Raw genomic sequence first — 20,086 nt, forward strand, 5'->3', positions numbered from 1 at the left:
GTATTCCATACTGCATGTGTTCCAAAGTGTCTTTGTTCTTTCATCGGTGGACATTTAGGCCGTTTCCAGCTCCTTGCTGTTGTGAACAGTGCTGCGATGAACCTGGGAGTGCAGCTGTCCGGGCGTGTTATGGCTCTTAATTCTCTAGGGTGCACAGCCAGCAGAGGTATTCCTGGCTCAGATGGAATTTCTATTCCCATTTGTTTGGGACATATCATTTTCCACGATTGTTGTACATATTTACAGATGAAACAACAATAGGAGAATGTTTCATTCTCACCACACCCTCTGCAACATTTGTGGTTTTCTTGAATTAGATAGTCATTGTCAGTGTAAGGTGGTAGCTTATTGTTGTTTTGATATGCATCTCTTGGATGGCTAATGCTTGCATTTTTCATATTTGAGCCATTTGGATATATTTTTTGGTGAACTGCCTGTTCTTGCTCTTTGCCCACTTTTTTAAAAGATCATTCTATTGAGGGCTCTTAAAGCTCTTTCAGCAATCCATACATCAATTGTGTCAAGCATATTTGTATATATGTTGCCATCATTTTCTAAACATTTATATTCTATTTGATCCCTTTTTATCAACTCCTCTTTTTATCCTTCCTCCCTCCCACCCCCCTCGTGACTCCTTGATAAATTATAAATCATCATTATTATTTTCACATCTTACACCAACTGCTGTCTCCTTTCCCCTGTGGTTACTTTCCCCCTTTTCTCCCTACCTTCCCACTACCCTCATAGTATTGTCATTCTCATTTCTGTACCTGAGGGGTTTCTCTGACCTGGATTCCGTGTGGCCTGAGCACTTACTTGTACCTGTGTACATGGTCTGGCCTACCCCACAGTGAAAGGCAGGATTGGGGGTCATTATCATGGGGGGTGAGGAAGCCTCAAGGAACCAGAGGAATATTGTGTGTTTTGTCGGTGCTATACTTCATCTTGGTTGATTCATCCCTTCCTTGTGATCTTTCTGGGAGGGTCCCAGAAAATGGGAATATATGAACGCCTCTTGATCAAAGATGAAAGCTTTGGTAGCACTATGGGTTAGATATTGTGTTACTAACAGCAAGACTGGCAGCTCAACCCTACCAGCCACTCTGTGAGAGAAAGAGGAGGCTGTCTGCTCGCGTAAAGATTTGCAGGATCAGAAATCCTGTTTAAGTTTTGAGTTTATGTTTTGCTCCAAGAATGGGGCTTCTAGAGGGCACAGGGGATCAGAGAAAGTAGTGTCCATGGGAAACAGTATACCTCTGAAAGGGGAAGGCTGCACTAAAACGGTCGGTGGTGGTGGCTGCAATGCAGTATTTTCCAGCTCATGGCAACCTCACATTTGTAGAATAGAACTAACTCCATAGTCTTCCAAGGCAAGACCTTCCAGGAGCAGATGACCAGGTACCTGAGTGAGTTTGAGCAGCTAATCTTTCATTAAGTTATTCACAACTGAACTGTCTGCGTCACCCAAGGACTCAAGCTGATATTTTCAGAGGAAAATTCAACCTTCCGGATTCTAAAGAAGCAACAAGAGAAGCTGCAAAGATCAAACTATTTTTGAACAAGAAGGACTTATTGGTAAAAGGAGACATGAAATAAACTTTAGGAAATATGCCCATGTCATCGTAAGCACTGCTAGATAATGACCAGGACGGAAAAAAAACCCACTAGAAATCAAGACATTCCTCTAGATATTGGGAATGGTGATTTCTGTTAAGAATAATAGATTTGAAAAACAAAATACTCCCATATTATCAGTCCCTCGTGGTCTAGAAGAGGATGTGAAATAACTGAAGAAAACAGTGTAGCTACACAGAAAACACCTTCATATACTACAGGAACAATTATAACTTTAGCAAGCTCAGATCTTTCCAAGTAAGAGTATCTACCTTTAGTAGAGTGAGAGCAAGTGAGCAAGCAAGGACTTAAGTACAGTGATTCAAGTCTTACTTATATCACATCTTAAATAATCAGATTGATTTTTCAGACTGCAAATGGTAGTAAAAACATAACTGAGTTCATCAAAACCTAACAAAATCCACAACAAAGAGAATATCAAGCAATTTAAAATGAATTTGGGTCTGTGGACCCAGATAACATGAATTAGGATATGTAGATACTCTGTGGAACAGAGATAACATTCTTGAACAAGAAATCTCAAAAAATGCAATAGTAATGAAACTACAAGAAGACAATAGTTAGACAAGTTCAATTTTCAAAAGACAAACCAATTCTGAAACAGTTCAGAAATCAAAGAGTACTCTCTTCAATCAACTGTGCTGGCAAAATTGGGTCTCTATCTTCAGAAAAATGAAACAGGATCCATGCTTTACCCATGTACAAAAATGAATTCAAGATGAATCAAAGACCTGAATGTACATCCCAGAATTACTAAACATCATCAATGAAATATACGAGCAAATTTAAAGGGTATACTATTAAATATAACAAAACAAGCACACAGACCATAACATAGATGACTGAATTCTACTAAAAATAAGACACTGAAATGATTCAAAAGGCTTCCTCAACGGAGCAAATTAAGAGTGAAAGACATAATAAAAAAAAGTAATAACCCTGGCCGACCCCACTATGAGACATGACGTCCCTCACTGGCCCATAGCCCTACAAGGGACACCTGAGACACAGTGTGGGAATTGTGCACGATCTGATGCCGCCACACTGAAGCAAAACACTAAGGGGGTGTAACAGAACAGCAAGGGAATGGAGCGGTACGGTCCCCAGGGAATGCTGAAGGTGGATTTGGGGGCCAGAGCATGGTGCTCAAACAGACTGGACTGGAAAAAAAAACACTCCTAAAGGCCAACAAGCAGTCCTTGAACTGACTACAAGCTTTTCTTTCCTGTTGTGTTTTGGTTTGGGTTTGGTCACTTTTGTTGTTGTTGTTTTGTTGTACATTGTTGCTTGGTTTTGCTCTGTCTTGTTTTTGTACATGTTATTATCTACGCAGGTCTGTCTAAATAAGACAGGCTGGATGAACAATCTGGAGGAGAAAACAAAGGGACCGACAGTCCCGGGGTGACATGGGAGAGGGAGAGGTGGGGGGAAAGGTAGTGGTATTAACAAACCCAGGGACAAGGGAACAACAAGTAAGGCAAATCGGTGGTGAGGAGGGTATAGGAAGCCTGGAAGGGCATGATCAAGGGTAAAGTAACCAAGAGGAATTACTGAAACCCAAATGAAGACTGAGCATGATAGTGGGACAAGAGGAAAGTAAAAGGAAATATCGGAAAGAACTAAGAGACAAAGGGCATTTATAGAGGTCTGAATAAAGGCATGTACATATGCAAATATATTTATGTCTGAGGATGGGGACTCTCTTCTGAAGACACGATTTTCTTCACTCGCTCCTTAAATAGACACTCCTCATTCTCTCATAATTCCTCAGTCTTAACACTAACATTTTTCTGGTTTTCAATGCCAAAATACTGTTTAACAACTTTTCTTTCCCCTTGTTCTTTGATGTGTATGTCCATCCGGTATTATGCTGACTGTTTTCATTGGCACAGACCAATTACTTGCTCATATTCTTTGAGGTGTGCTACCCTTACTTCTGACATCATTCTAGATAGTCTAGAGCAGAACACATTCTTGACCTCTTGTGGTGAAGTGAAATTTTTTGCTATGATTTTTCTATACATGTCTCTAACTCCCATCAAATGATTGAATGGGGCTATACAAATAGGGTGTGTGTAACACTAATTGTGGGGATTATTCAGTTTTATGGCCACTCCACAGGCTATAAGGATAAACCATCTCAGAAGCAGGAGAAGAACGTAATCCCATGACCATCAAGTAAGAAGAGCCAGCAGTGGAACATGTTCTAGATCTCTTTCTGATTGGTGGAGGCCTAGACCAGAGGCACCAGAGGCTGTGGCACAGAGACCATGGGGCAGAGAAAAGGAGCCAGGCCAAGACCAGAGGCTGAGACAGAGATCATGAGACAGAACAGAAGTTCTGTTAGACTGTGAGGCAGATCAGTACTCACGCTTCTTGGCCCACAGAGGCAGAGGCCAAGAAACCACAAAGCTGAGAGTCTGAGGACTAGTGTGAGACTTGACTACTGGCTGAGGAAAGGTGTTTTTGTAGACCAGTAACTGTATCCTTAATATTTTCTGATCCAGTCGTGTGATAACCTGTTAACTTCCATAATAAACCCAAAACCAATTCACTGCTGTAGAGGCAATTCTGATTCAGAGCAGTCCTATAAGGCAGGGTAGAACTACTCCTGTGGGTTCCTAAGACAGTAAATCTTTACAGGCATAGAAAGCCTCATCTTTTTTCTTCAGAGTGACTGGTGAATTTGAACCGTGTAGTTTGTAGCCCAGCACGTAATTCACTACACCACCAGGGCCCCTTAACTTCTCGTGTAAGCCCCTTAATTATGAGTATTGTTTGAGCTCTCTGTGGCCATTGCAATGAATTATTGAACTCAGCAGAAGAGTTTAATGTTATGGAAGAATGGTTGGCAGAATAGGATAAAAGATGGAAGATGGAGGCACGTCTGACTTTTGCCTTGTGGCAGTAGGCCTTGAGCTAATGAGGATTCTCCTTCTCTCTTTTATAGCCAGAGGAGGTCAGCTATGGCCCCAAAGTGGTATCTATACCTGTATTAACATGGCCTTCAATTTCACTTAATTTAAGCAATCTCTTTATGTGATCATGCTTTGGGCCTTTTCACTATCTGTAAGTGTTTTATTTCTGATATTTCAAGAACAGCTTTTTTTTTTTTTTTTTGCAAGGCAGCTGCCTTTATTGGGGACTGTGGTCCAGGGACACAGCTGCTTCACTCAAGGGCTACACACTTGATCTGGAAGTTGCCATCGGCCTCCAGGAAGTTGATCATCTCCAGGTTGAGGCGGTTGGGGAACTTGAATGTGTGTCCATCTGGCAGCTTGATGCTCAGGTCAGCTTGGTCGAAGGAGAAGCACACCTCCTGGAAGGGGAAGTTAGTCTCCCGGTACTTGGCGCCCCAGGCCCCGGCGTCCTTGCTGCTACACACGATGGTGTTGGTGTCACTGTGGGCGTCGAAGCGAGGGTTGAAGTGCAGGCACAGGTTGTTGTTGTCTTCGCCCAAGTTCAGCACGAAGCATTTGGCGTCGGGGGCCACCTGGCCCCGCACCCGGAGGCAGGTCCCGGGCTTGAGGTTCAGGTTGCTGGCCACCAGACCGCAGGCCATGGCTGAGTGCAAGGTGATCTGGGCAGGCGATCTACCAGCTGTCCCAAGACTCCACCGAGAGGAGAGATCAAGAACAGCTTTTTTACTACAGTCACTAACCTTCATCCTGCCCTGATTACTCTCACATAACCTCACTTACACATCTAACCCCTTCTCTTTTTTCCCCTGGTGTTCAGTTCTCCTGCTTCTACTTCCTTTTCTACATAACAACCATTTCCCACCCCCACTCTATCTCACCTGCTATATGAAATTAATTCCCACCAAGATCCTTCATTCTCTCACGTCCTTCCCATTCCACTGCATCTGCTCTGCCAATCCCCAGACCGAGATGGACTTTGGCATCTGTTTTCCTCTAAGCGGTGTCCAGGCTGCCTAGTAGTACTGGGAAAATAGCCACATCATCCTGATTATATCCATGACCAAGCTGTGATTTCTAACCACAGCTGGATCCTCAGTGACTGCTCACTAATCCTTTTTTACACATTCCTAGTTGGTTCCTTTTCCAGTTTCCCACAGCAGCTGTTCCATTTGCTTCCATGCCTTTCTTTTCCCCTAATTTAGCCCTTTCCATCCCTATCAAAATAGCAGAGGAGCTGGGGGATGTGACTGGGGTTGTTATAATAATTTACCAGGTTCTGTTCAGTTTTGAAAGCATGTGATTTTTAAATGAGGCTTATTAAGACATAATTATGGGGAGCAAATGAAGGGGGAGGAAGAGAGAGTGGAGCACAGCCTGGCCTACCGAGCCTTGAGGACAATATTCCCTCTCAGAGCAGCCAATCCACAGAGAAGACCATATGACTGGCCCCACTATGAGACATGACATCCTTCACTGATCCATACTGAGGCAAAATACTACAGGGGAGATCGACGGGGTGGAAAGGAAGTGGTGTTAACAAACCCAGAGACAAAGGAACAGCAAGTGATCCAAATTGGTGGTGAGGAGGGTGCAGGAGGCCTGGTAGGGCGTGACCAAGGGTGATGTAACCGCGAGGAATTACTGAAACCCAAATGGAACTTGAATGTGATAGGGGGACAGGGGGAAAGTAAAAGAAAATAGAGGAAAGAGCTAGGAGGCAAAGGGCATATATAGAGGTGTAAATAAAGGCATGCACATATGTAAATATATTTATATATGAGGATGTGGAAATAGACCTATATGCATATATGTAGGGTTAGTATTAAGGTAGCAGATGGAGATTGGGCCTCCATTCAAATATTCTTTCAATGCAAGAATAGCTTTTTCTATTAGCATTCCATAATGCTCACCTTCCCGACACAACCGCTGAAGACAAAGCAGGTGAATAAGCAAATGTGGTGAAGAAAGCTGATGGTGCCCAGCTATCAAAAGATATATTGTCTGGGGTCTTAAAGGCTTGAAGGTAAACAAGTGACCTTCCAGCTCAGAAGCAACAAAGCCCACATGGAAGGGGCACACCAGCCTGTGCGATCATGAGTTGTCGAAGTGATCAGGTATCAGGCATCATCAGAACAAAAAATCATATCATTGTGAATGAGAGGAAGTGTGCAGAGGAGACCCAAAGCCCATCTGTAGGCAATTGGACATCCTCTTACAGAAGGGTCACAGGGAAAAGACGAACCAGCCAGGGTGCAGTGCAGCAACGATGAAACATACAACTTTCCTCTAGTTCCTCAATGCTTCCTCCCCCACCCACCCCCACTATCATAATCCAAATTCTACCTGACAAATCTGGCTAGACCAGAGAATGTACACTAGTACAGACAGGAACTAGAAACACTGGGAATCCAGGACAGATGATCCCTTCAGGACCAGTGCTGAGAGTGGCGATACCAGGAGGGTGAAGGGGGGGTGGGGTGGAAAGGGGGAATCAATTACAAGGATCTACATAGACCCTCCTTCCTGGGGAACAGACAACAGAAAAGTGGTGAAGGGAGATGTCAGACACTAAGATATGGCAAAATAACAATTTATAAATTATCAAGGGTTCATGAGGGAACTGGGAGCAGGGAGGGAGGGGGAAAATGAGGAGCTGATGCCAGGGGCTTAAGTGGAGAGCAAATGTTTTGAGAATGATGAGGGCAATGAATGTACAAATGTGCTTTATACAATTGATGTGTATTTGAATTATGATGAGTTGTATGATCCCCTAATCAAATGATTAAAAATTTAAAATATATAATTATGTACAATAACTGGTACACATTTAAAGTATGCAAGGTGATAGATACATTTTGAGTGTAGTATAAAACCATCATTACTGTCAAGATAGTGAAAATACCTATCACCTTCAAAAAGTTTCCTTCAAGTCCTTTCTTAATCCCTCCCTCCTGCCCTTCTCTTTTCCTTCCTGTCATTATATGTTAATTGGTTTCTCAAAATTTTATGTCCGTAAGTAATAAAAATGTTTTCTCTCTCGTTTGACTATTTCATTCACCATTATTAATTTGAGATTCATCAGTGTACATCAGTTTGTTGTATTTTATGCTTCATTTGCATAATATACTGTCTTTGGTGATGTCGAATTGGTTCTGCTTTATAGTGACTTTCTATATGACAGAATGACACACTTCTTGTTCCTGCATCATTCTCCCAATTCTTGCTCTGTTTGAGCTCATTGTTGCAGTTACTATCGATGGTATTCTTTTACAGTATGCTGAGCATCTACTTTACCAAGCATGATATCCTTCTCCAGGGACTGGTCCCTCCTCATAACAAAGTCTTGCCTTCTCCATTTCTAAGGAACATTCTGGCTATACTTTCTTCAAGACACATTTGTTTGCTCTTTTTGGAAGTCAGCGGTATATTCAGTATTCTTTGCCAACACCGTAATTCAAATGCATCAGCTCAGATACAGAGAGGACAATTGAAAATCCATTGCTTTGGTTAGGTAAACCTTAGTCCTCAGACTGACAATCTTTGCTTTTTAATACTTTAAAGAGATCTTTTTTCAGTAGATTTTCCCAGTGCGTTACATTGTTTGATTTCTTAACTGCTGTGTCTGTTGTTGTTGATTGTGGATCCAAGCAAAATGAAATTCTTTACTTTAGTCTTCTCTGTTCATTGTGATGTTATTTCTTGGTTCAGTTGTGAGAATTTTTTTCCTTTATGTTGTGGTGAAATCGTATTGAATGAGATACTCTTTGATCTTTGTCATTGAGTATTTCAAGTGCTCTTCATTTTCAGTAAGCAGGGAGTATCATCACTTACCATACATTGTTAAATGAGTTTTCCCAGTTCTCATGCAATGTTCCTTTTCATATGATCCATCCTTTCAGATTATTTTGCTCAGCATATAGGTTGAAAAAATATGGGGGAAGGGATTTATTTTATTTATAAATATACTACATTTTATTATGTATTCATCATACGATAAATTTTTATAGATAATGCTATGAACATTTATGTACAAGTTTTTTTTGTGAATTGTTATTTTTACTTCTGGGATATATACCAAGGAGTGGAATTGTGGGTCATATAGTAACTCTATACTTAATATTTTAAGGATCTGGCAAATCATCAGCTCCACTGTTTTTACAATTCCACCAGAAATGCATGAAGGTTCCAATTTCCCCACATGTTTCAATATTTTATTGTCTGTCTTGAATTATCTTTCCATTATATTCTTTAGTTTCTCTCTTTAGTGATTTGTAGTACTCAAGGTACAAGTTATCCTGCTTTTGTGTTGTTAAAATTTTCCTATTTTATTCTTTTCCATACTGTTATAAATTAGAGTTTTAAACATTTTCAAAGTGTTTATTTTTTGTTATATGGAAATATAATTGATTTTTGTATCTTGCAAACTCACTGAAGTAAAAAAGTATCACATTTTTATGATTACATGTATGTGTAATGTCCAGAATAGGAGAGAAGGTTAACTATGGAATTTATTTTTAGTAAGATGTTCAGAAATTCGATTGTGGGGATGACTTCACAACCTTACGAATACACTTAAAACCATTTAAATGGGTGATTTTTATGGTTGCATGGGCTATATCAAAACTGTTGAAAAGAGAAAGAAAAATGAGACAATAAAGGACTAGAGAAATAGGAAAACATTGGTTTTTCCCCACATCCTAGTAGATTATCTTGTACATCCCATTCTTAAAACCGCTGACTTCCAATAAAGATAAATTCTCTGGCTATAGTGAAAGTCTCTCTGGCACTATCCACGGCAAGAATGCATTTGGCCTTACCAAGATACTCTTAAGGGAAGACTAAGACTCAGGTTCGTGTAGAAGTGAAGTGTCTATAGTGCAGAGCTTCTCAAACTTGAGTTTGTATATATATCAAACTCTTTGCAATTGAAATTTTGACGCATCAAGTCAATTCTACCTTATAGAACGGAATAGAACTGCCCGTGTGGGTTTCTGAAACTAGTTCTACAGGAGTAGAAAGCTACCTCTTTTTCCCTCAGAGCGGGCTAGTGGTTTCAAACTACTGCCCTTGGGGTTAGCAACCCAATGCAACTAAACCACTACACCACTCAGTATCTTAATAAAATGCAGATTCAGATTCTGCAGATTCTGTATTCTCTTAGTAGTTGACAATGGCACTTGGTCCATAGACTGGTTTGAACAGTGAGGCAGAACTCTTGAATTAATTTCATAAGCACTCCATTGAGAAGAATCAAAACCTACGTGTTGTTGTAAGTGGGACAAAGCAGCATAAAATGACACGTATGTTTATGTATATATTACCACAATGGCATAATCTTTAATGCTTAGAAAAATAACTATAAACAATTACACAACAATCTTAATGCTAATACTTGGAGGGAAAGATGTTTGTAGCAGATTCCCCCCCTTGATTCTTTCCGTTTATCATTTCCAAATTCTAATTTTGTAGAGTGAGCTTTCATAAGTGATAGAACTTTAATTCATGACAGAAAATATGTGAAGGGAAGGAGACATTTTTTGAGAAACATTGAATGATCTAAACTCATTACCATCAAGTTGATTTCAACTCATAGCAATGCTATATTATGGGTTTTTTCCTTCTCTTGAGAGAATGATGCTGGGATCTGGAACAGAATTACATGATATTTGTAGACCACTTTGGGTAATACTGACATTTTCACAATGTTAATTCTTCCAATCCATGTAGGTGTTAATTCTTCCATGTATGTAGGTGTCTTTTAATTTCTTTTAATAGTGTTTTTCAGGTTTTGAGCTATAAGCCTTTCGTTTCTCTGGTGAGGTTTATTTCTAAGTATTTAATCTTTTATAGGAGCCCTGGTGGGGTTGTGGTTACATGTGGAGTTGCTAACTGCAAGGCAAACAGTTTGAAACCATCAGCTGCTCCACTGGAAAAAGAAGGAGCTTTCTACTCTTGTAGAGAGTTACAGTCTCAGAAACTGAGACACTCACAGGGGCCACTCACAGTTCTACCCTGCCCTACAGGTTCACAATGAGTGGATTTTGACTGACTGGCCATGAATTTGGTGTAGTGGGTTATGTGTTGTTCTGCTAATCACAAGGTCTGCGGTCAGTCTCGGAAACCTAGAGGGGCAATTCTACTCTGTCCTATAGGGTTCTTATAAGTCACAATTGACTCGGTGACAGCTTTTGCATTTTTTGGGTGGCTTATCTTAATGGCATTACCTTCTTGATTTCCTTTTCAGAACTCCCGTCTTAGTATACAGGGATCTGACTTTTTTGTATCATGCCTGGTTGTTGAATCTTTCAATTAGTGCCAACAGTTTTCTTGTTGAGTGTTTGGGACTTTCTATGTAGACGATCATCTAATCTGTAAACAGAGTTTTACTTCTTTGCCAGTTTAGCTATCTTTGATTTCTTTTTGATGTCTAATAGCTCTGGATAAAACTTCTAGTATACTATTGAATAAGAGTGATGATAAAGGGCATTCTTTTCTGGTTCCCATTTACAGGTGGAACACTTTCATTTTCTCCACATTAACCAAGATGTTGCTTTGGTTTTGCATATACCCTTTATTATGTTGAGAAAATTCCTATTTTTTAGTGCTTTTAGCAGGAATGGGTGTTGAATTTTGTCAAACTAGACTCTGAGTGTTTTTATAAGCCTTCCAGATAATTCTTATGCAGACCTAGTTTGAGAACATGTCTTAAAGTTTAAAAAGCTAGTTGGTAACAGAGTACCCCAAGAGAAGCCAGAATGAGTATGGTTAGGAATAATGTTAGAAAAATCCACAGGAAGTGATGAATTCGTGGTCAATGGTCATTAGTATGAAATATTCCGCAAAATATAAGAATAAAAAGAATGGAGACTGCTGCTAAGAATAAAGACTCCTGAAATGGAAGGGGTGAGAATACTGTCTTTAAGAAGTGACAGATTGAATAAGGAGGGGAGCCTGGAAGTTTTTAGCTTGCAGGGAGCTATGTAATCCACTTGTGATTAGCAGAACCTCGAGTTACAATATTGAAGGATTCTATAGACAGTATTTAATGACCCAGGAATTCTCAAAAGAAAATAGAATTCTGAGCTGCACTGAGGGCAATAGTTAAAAAAAAAAGCCAGCTCCAAGAAGTGACAGAACACTAGTCAATGTATTTCCACAAATGGATTCAATGCCAGAAGCACTCAGTCAGTAATGCCAAGAAACATGGAAGACTCTAAGAGATCCATATTCATGCCCATTCTAAAGAAAGATGATCTAATGGAATGTGGAGGTACTTGAACAGTATCATTAATGTTACACACAAGCAAGTAAATTTTTGCTGAAGATAATTCCAAAGTGGTTGCATTTGTGGGTTCGGAAGGGGATGTGGATGGAATGTGACATACAATTGCGGATGTTGTTTGGATTTTGACTCAAAGCACAGAACACTAGACAGAAGACTATGCAGAGGATTTGTGTATCATAACAAAGCATGAGTAGCATTGCAAAGAATGGGAATTCTAGAAGATTTAATTGAGTTCGTGTGCAATCAAAGAGTCAGACATTTGTACAATACAAGGGGTCAAAAATCAGGGAAGGTGCATGCCAGCCTTGTGTTTTTTCTCCATACTATATGAAGAAGAACATAGCATTAGGGTTGGCAAAAGACTCCTTAACAGCTTCCGATATGCAAATGATACGAACTTGCTTACTGAAAGCTAAGAAAATTTGAAACATTAAGGTCAAAGTTTATGACCTTTAATGTGGGTTATACCTAAAGGTAAAGAAAACCCTTACAACTGGACTAATAAAAACCATAATGGTAAACAGAGAAAAGATTGAAGTTGTCAGGGATTTCATTTGACTTGGATTTGTAATCAATGCCCTCTGTAACAGCAGTCATAAAATCAAATGATGTGTTGCCTTTGGAGAATATGGCACAAGAGAACTATTAAAGTATGAAAAAGCAAAGATGCCACTTTGAGTAATCAGCTAGGCCTGACCCAAGCCATGATATTTCCAAATGTCTCATATGCATGCAGAACTGGAAAATGAATAGTTCAAGATTGAGGAATAATGGGCACATTTGAATTATGGTATTGGTGAAGGATATTACATATGCCATGGACTGCTATGATAGCAGTGATAAACTAGATGCCATTGTCAGTTTGTTCTGCTTTGGAAGAAGAATGTTTGGGGAATCTGAGGTCCTATGAAAGGCAACACAGGCACAGTCAGACTAATGTTGGTTCTCTGGAAACAGTACAATAAATATAAACATGCATAAAAGTTTTCTTTAAGTCTCATTAAACAAGCCAAGGATGTAGATAAGATAACATAGAAGGAAAGGTCTCCTGTAGAAGAGAAAACTTGCATCATAACTAGTAGACACACAAAATCCAGCCTGCGTATTTCCTCTGTTTTATTGTTTTTCTAAATCCTAGTTCTAAAGAGGAATTTTTTTATGGGGTGTGGGAAGAGGGGCAGCAGAAGGGATTTTCGAGCATTGTATATTTTGGTGGAGAGAGGCTTAAAATAGGTGTTGAGAAAATGAATTTTTTTCCTAAGCAAATTGAAGTGTTTCTAAACACAGAAGGTGTATGTATTAAAAAGCACTTTTCTTGCATAAAAGACCATTTTAATCTTTTTTTTTTCATAAAAACCTTCTTAAATGCATATGGTAGGCACAATGCAGTGACACTTTAAGGCCACATCACAACCTAGTGAAATCCATAGTATTATTTCATTTATAGATGAAGAAATTTCCCATCAAAGAAATGAAATGACGTGGCCTGAGTCAGACAGCAAGTGTCAGGGTTAAAATTCTAAACCCTAGTTTGTTCACTGCAAGTGTGCACTGCAAGTCTAGTGTAATTTCTACAGTAACACAATTGCCCCATGCTAGCAAATTCCTAGTGGGCATCTGAGAATTCTTCATACTTTCCTGTTGTCATGCCTATTCGGGCTCATGGCAACCCTGTGTGTTACAGAGTAGAACTGTCCCATAAGGTTTTCTTGGCTGTGATCTTCATGGAAGCAGATCACCAGGCCTTTCTTCCATGGTGCTGCGGTGAGTCTGAATCACCAATTTTTAGGTTAGTAATCAAACTCAATCTGTTGTCATCAAGTCGATGTTGACTCGTAGTGACTTTATGCAACAGAGTAGGACTGCCCCATGCAACTGTCAGGGCAAGGCTATATTCTTATGGAGACCGCTGGATTCCTCTTTGTCTCACAGAGTAGCTGGTGAGTTCAGATTGCTGGTTTTCTGGTTAGCAGCTAAGCACTTTGCCACTGCGAAACCAGGGCTCCTTTTAGGTTGGTTGTTGTTAGGTGCCTTTGAGTCAGTTGTGACTCCTAGGGGCCCTATACACAACAGAATGGAACGTCGCCCAGTCCTACACCATCCTCACAGTTTGCGCCCACTGTTGCAGCCACGGTGTCAGTCCACCTTGTCAAGGGTCTTTCTCTTTGTTGCTGCCCCTCCACTTTACCAAGCATGAAATCCTTCTCCAGGGACTGGTCTCTCCTGACATCATATCAAAAGTAGGTGAGACAAAATCTTCCCATCCTTGCCTCTAAGGAGCCGTTAGATTAGTGATGGAAAATCAGTCATTTTTACTACCCAAGGCTGTATATCAAGACCACAAGGAGAATTTTTCAAAATTTTTCAAAGACTCTACCCATGGAAAACCAAAAACAAACAAACTCCTATTGAGTCAATTCCTACTCATTGTGACCCTATTGGACAGGATAGACCTGCCTTGGTGGCATAGTGGCTAGGTGTTGGGCTGCTAACTGCTGTGTCAGACGTTCAAACCCACCAGCTGCTCCATGGGTGAAAGATGAGGTTTTTGCTCTCATAAAGAGCTACAGTCTTGAAAATCCACAGAGGCAGATCTACCCTGTCCAATAGGGTTGCTATGAGTCTACCCAGAGAGGGGTTAAAATAGAGGGAAAATTAACTCCTTAGCAGCATGTCTTTCCACAGTAGCCCAGGCTGTGCACAAAGACTGATTTTAGGGTTGTGAAGCCAGGTGGTTGGAAGGGATAGGCCAGGCACCCAGCAGCAAGCAGATGCCACTGTGATGTTGAAAGCCCTGATCTATAAGGTGGGCAGGGAATAAAAGAGTCAGGTTGCTTGGCTTAAAATTTTATTCCTATTGCAAATCAATGGTAAGTTGGTCCTTTACATTCCCCAGGAAACCGAATAAGGCATTGTTGGTTAAGTGGCAAGGAGTATGAGATCCGAGGGAAGTAGATTTAAAATTCAGCACCGCTATTTTATTAACTGTATCCCAAGAGACTGACTTCATGGACATGCATGTCTATGCCTTCCCTCAGGGCCAAGTGCTTGGTTTCATGCTCTGCTGTTGCTGTCTTGAAATTGTATCATTGAACAAAATTTTCTTTTTGCACTGAGCCCCCCAAATTACATAGTAGTATTGTATATACCTTTGGGAATCTGCTTAGCAGCTCTGAATTAGTTTCCTTAACTCCTCCATGGGGGTGGTACTGAGAACTATATGAAGGAATGCGTGCAAAACACTTGTCTGGTACAGAGTTTGTGCTGGTCGATGTTAGACTCCCGTGTACAATTTTCTCTATTTACAATCTACCTTGCTTGACATTAACCACCAGCGCACACTTTGAAAAACATGATGTAGGTTGCTATTTATTTAAATGTTAGGTTTTCATTTTCTTTATTTACTGCCTGGATTTTTACAATATAATTTTTAATATTAACTTTTTTTGCTGTGGCATCTACTTGCCAGACTTGAAATCTCCTATGAAAACTCCTACCTAATATTTTAAGCCCTAGTTGATATATTTTAAACGTAACCTTTATGTAGTGAATATAATATGTCAAGAGAGGAGATTTGACCTGTATACTCTCCTAAATGGCTTGACTTTTTAAAAAATGTGGAAGTTTAAGATATGATCCAAGTGTGTGTGGATGTATGTGTGTGGTGAGGGAGGTGGTACTGCAGACACTAACAGGATTGAAGGAGTGTTTGTAGTTTTATTTTAAATTTGAAGAATGTGTAGGCTGATGGGAAAAGAACCATTGGAGATAAAGAGGTTAAGTGAAGAGAGTTGAGCAAAAACTCTCACAAAATTGAAGACTAAGATAATGAAAAGAGGTTGTGGGAGGGGACAGACTTGGAGAGCGTGAAGGCTACCTTCATCTTCTGCAATAAGAAAACAGTTTGAAGATACCACTGATTTTTAAATTTTGTATACTGCAATATCTTAAAAGAAGATAATGCCTGCCCCACAAAGTATGAACTTTGCACTTTGAACATGTGTTATCAAGAGGAACTAGTCTGGGGAGAAGCACATCCCACTAAGTAAAGTAGAAGGTCATTGAAAAAGAAGAAGACCCTCAAGGAGATGGGTTATTAACACAGTGGCTGTAACAGTGGGTTCAAATTTAGGGCTGATTGTGAGGATGATGCAGGACTGAGCAGTGTTTGTTTGACGAAGGGTTGGTGTGAGTCTGAACTAATTGGGTGGCACGCAATTCAACAGCAACACAGTATCTTTATATCCTTGTCATCTTCACACAAAAAAAGACATTTGTGTTCTATCTTTGCCGTCAGCCCATCTCCTCCACCACATCTCACTACAAACCACATTTATCATTTTTGATGGCTTGATTTTAGTCCTTCACTATCTACCAGGATTTATTTAACCGCTAACCTATTTTAAAACATTTGGGAAGCAGATGACTTGTTTGGAAGCATGAACCTATCCTCGTTCTCACATTTCGGAAATTTCAACTTGTCTTTAATAATTTCCATTTTTTGGAGTTAGCAAAAATTTCATTTTCAGGTAATTATTATACATATTCTACTTTAGAGGTAAATTTTTTTGAATTAAAAAAATGTTTCCTCCACTGTTTGTTAAACTTGCAAGTGATTTAACAAATTCTGCTTGTCTGCCATTTTACCTGCTTAACTATATTTGTTTCACTTAATTTTTGATAATACTTCAATACTATTATATTAACCATATTAATGTATTTAAGTTTAAATATCACTATGATGACTGGAATGATGACTAATTTATGTATCTCTATATGTCTCCCTTGGTTTTACGTTACAATGTTAACATTTAAACTAATGTAATTTTTAGGAATGCCTAACAAAGACATTAAGCACTGTTTTAATTCTATTTAAAGCTTTGCTTATCTTACAGTATAGGCTTTAGCTTTACTGAAACAAACTAATTTGAAAAAACTCCAGATCTCTTTTCAAAAGTATGTTTTAAATGTTGTAAAACAACCAGATAGTATACAAAACTTACCAATAAGAAAACTTGTGACTGAAACTAAATTTGTTGGCTTGAACCACTGACCTTATAGTTAACAGCTCAGTTCATAACCCACTATGCCACCAGAGCTCCTGGTGGTTATTTGTTAATTTAGTAATTTACCTTGAGCCAATGAAGTACTACTGTACTGTATCCTTATGAGCTAATATTGTATTTTTAGGAGAACAAAATACAGGGATAACATTGAGTTTTATTATGAAGGTAATAGATATACAGTATTTTAATTGGTGATGAGAATGACATTTTTGGAGGTCCTTTCTTGGATGTACTAGACACTACCCAACTAAAATAGTAGTAACTTTATTATACTATATCAGATCTTTATATTTTCTGTAGTAAGATCTTTTCTATTAAAATCTTAGCTAATTTTAATCTAAATTGTTTTCCTTTTAAATCTTGTAACTTTTCAGTGTACAATAGCTTTATTTTCATTTAATCATAATCAACATCCATGGTTGATAACTTCTTTTACTTTGATTAATAAAATTCTCTCACACACAGGGTATAAGCTTACTATTCCATTTTCTCTGCGTTAAAAAATTTGAATTCTTAGCTCATCTGGAATGAATTTTAATATCGAGTTTCCCCAATAACATCTATTAGAAATTCCTTTCTTCAACAAACCACCATTTCTCATGCTATAATCCAAAGACATTATGTGAATTCTTTTTCCACTATCAATCCTCCCACATAGTTGAAGCTGTTTGAATCCTGTCCCAATTTCTGATTTCATGGTCAATGTATTCCTCCCTAAAGTTTACACATCCCTCTTTGCTTTTGAATCCAGAAACTCAACCTTCATTACACCACCACAAATCACAATTTAGTGTTAATATCTCAGAATTAAGGTTCTCTTTCTTTCTTTCTGTTTATTTACTTACTGTTAAAATGAAGGTTATAAAAAGTAAAGACTTTCAAGGTTTTGGCCTTATATCCCAAATGTGAATTACTAAATTCATTTCTTTCTGTTGTAAGCATCCAGGGAGCTGCAGCTGGGGAGCTTTCAAGAGAATTGCAAAACTACACAGAGAATGTGTTTGGACTACAATTAATTATATTCAAGCCAAATGTGAAGCAGAAGAATCCAATGTAATAAGCCTTCTCAAATACAATTGACCAAACTCTCAGTGGCATCATTAAGAAATTAGTTTGAAGTCCCTGGGTCCAGTGTACTTTGTCTTTGTGGTGCTGCCAATTAGAACCACATGTTTGGGGACTGTGGTGGGAATTATCATGACTTCATTGCCCATTCCTCATTTCTCTTGACTACCGTTATCACTCATGCTCATTTCTTTTCCACCTGATTTTCTCTGCTGTTTTTATGAGCAGTAACAAAGAGAGGCTATTTTATTTTAATCCAGTTAGCATTTAGAAAAAAATAATTTGGAAGCTATAAGAATAAATATTACAAAATTTCTTTGAATATCTAAGGGGCCCCTGCTCCCAGTGGGAAACTTGTAATATCTACCAAAATTAATTTTAATAAATAGGATCATATGTAATTGGGTGTGGGGTGTTTTTAAAGAATTCATTTAAAAAACAAGGGGAAAAAATCTTTAAAATATAAAAAAAAATGTTTCATTCGTCTGGTTTTAGAATTAGGGAAAGGGAACATAAAAGCCCCTATTCAATAAATACAGTATGTAATTTCCAAGAAGTACTGCAGTTTTATGTTATTGACTGTTAAAAGAGGGGAAAGGGTAGACTGAGTTACATGTGAAAAAAGTTGGTCTCTTCTAAACACTATAGTTTTAGATTAGAAAATGCTAAATAATGCCCCAAATTGCTATTGAAAGCAAGTTTGTGTGTCTATAGAGACACCCAAAAAAGTCTCCATAATTTCTGAGCCGAATTTAATCAGCTCGGCATATCCCCTCAGAGACTATGATTTTTTGCTTGGACCTTTTCTTTGAAAGCACCCTAGTGACACACTAAGACAGTGTATTCCTGAATGAACTTGACTGCAGCAATCCACTGGCCACAGAGATATGTTAAACATGTTTATTTTATTTGGAATAAACCTATGTATGTGTGAACTGAAAACCTAGTAGCAATATTTTTTGACTGACCTTTGTATATTATTACTACAATAAAGAAAATGGAGGAACGAAAGACATAAAGTGTAAACTTCATATTTTAATATTACAAACCGTATTGTTTTTTGTAATTGTTCCATCTCTGTTAGTAGCTACTCCTTGTCTTCCCAGGTAGCCTAAGATTCTACAAGGAATAAATGTGTCTTCCACGATACAGAGTTATTGCTTGATTAAAACATACTCTTTAAAAGTATTGATTATAATATGGGCACATATTGAAAATAAATTCCCCTGTATGCCTTTTTTAGATGACCTTGTGGGCACTCTGCAGGTTTAGCTTAAGTGCCATGAAGATTTAGAAGCACCTAGATGTTATGGTTCCATGAGGTATCACTTATTAAGAATGTTGTAGAATATAAAAAGTTATTTAGCATAATAAGACACACACATCATGCATTGTCCTTTCCCACTAGAGGTTAGAGGAAGCTTTAAACTGAGGGAGTGTTACAATTGCCTCAAATGTGTGCTCTTTCAGGTTAAATGTCTTAATTAATACATATGTCTGAATCTCGAATTTCACTCACACATGTAGTTTCAGGGTTGGTTCCAGTAGTTCACAAGCAGTATTTTACTCATCTCAGCTAATTTCAGTGAGTCTATTCCAAATGACCATTTAACCATTTGTGTAGTAAGGGTTGGTGATAGTGGTAGTGTGTGTGGTTGTGCTCTTAGTTTATCTGAAGATTTCTGGTCATTTTTTGTTTTTACTTTTCTATTAAAATGTATATACAGTAGATAAAACTGTGTGCAAAGTGAACACACCTTTGTAACCAAGGATGCTGGGAATTTGACTGGAAACTCTTTTCTTTCATAACTCCAATTATGGTTTCTTCCACATGTGGTGTATGGGGGAATATATATTATAACATGTAAATAGTAATCCATGTGCAGAAGTGCTGCTCAGTTGAATAAATTAAGCCTTTGACTTGTCTCATCCGGAGAGCATTGACGCCATTTGTCTGGCAGCACAAATTCTGACAACTGTAGAAATCTGTAGGGTCTTTCAGTTCATTAAAAAAAAGTCTTTCCAAGTGTTTTGAATTATATTTAGTTGTGGCTAGTGGTAAATTTATGAGCTGGCTGGCTATATTTTCTTTACTTGTGCCAAAAAATCTGCAA

The 20,086-nt window shown here is 38.7% G+C and overlaps 1 protein-coding gene and 1 pseudogene across 4 annotated transcripts in view; one reads left to right on the forward strand and one right to left on the reverse strand.

Annotated features, from left to right (window-relative positions):
• CLCN5 (chloride voltage-gated channel 5) overlaps positions 1 to 20,086 on the forward strand; it is a 182,423-nt gene that overhangs the window by 48,796 nt on the left and 113,541 nt on the right. The window lies entirely within an intron of this gene.
• Positions 4,761 to 5,243, reverse strand: LOC142434219 (galectin-1 pseudogene; annotated as a pseudogene).

This window comes from Tenrec ecaudatus, chromosome X (genome assembly GCF_050624435.1).
Source record: "Tenrec ecaudatus isolate mTenEca1 chromosome X, mTenEca1.hap1, whole genome shotgun sequence".
In the NCBI taxonomy this organism is placed as follows: domain Eukaryota; kingdom Metazoa; phylum Chordata; class Mammalia; order Afrosoricida; family Tenrecidae; genus Tenrec; species Tenrec ecaudatus.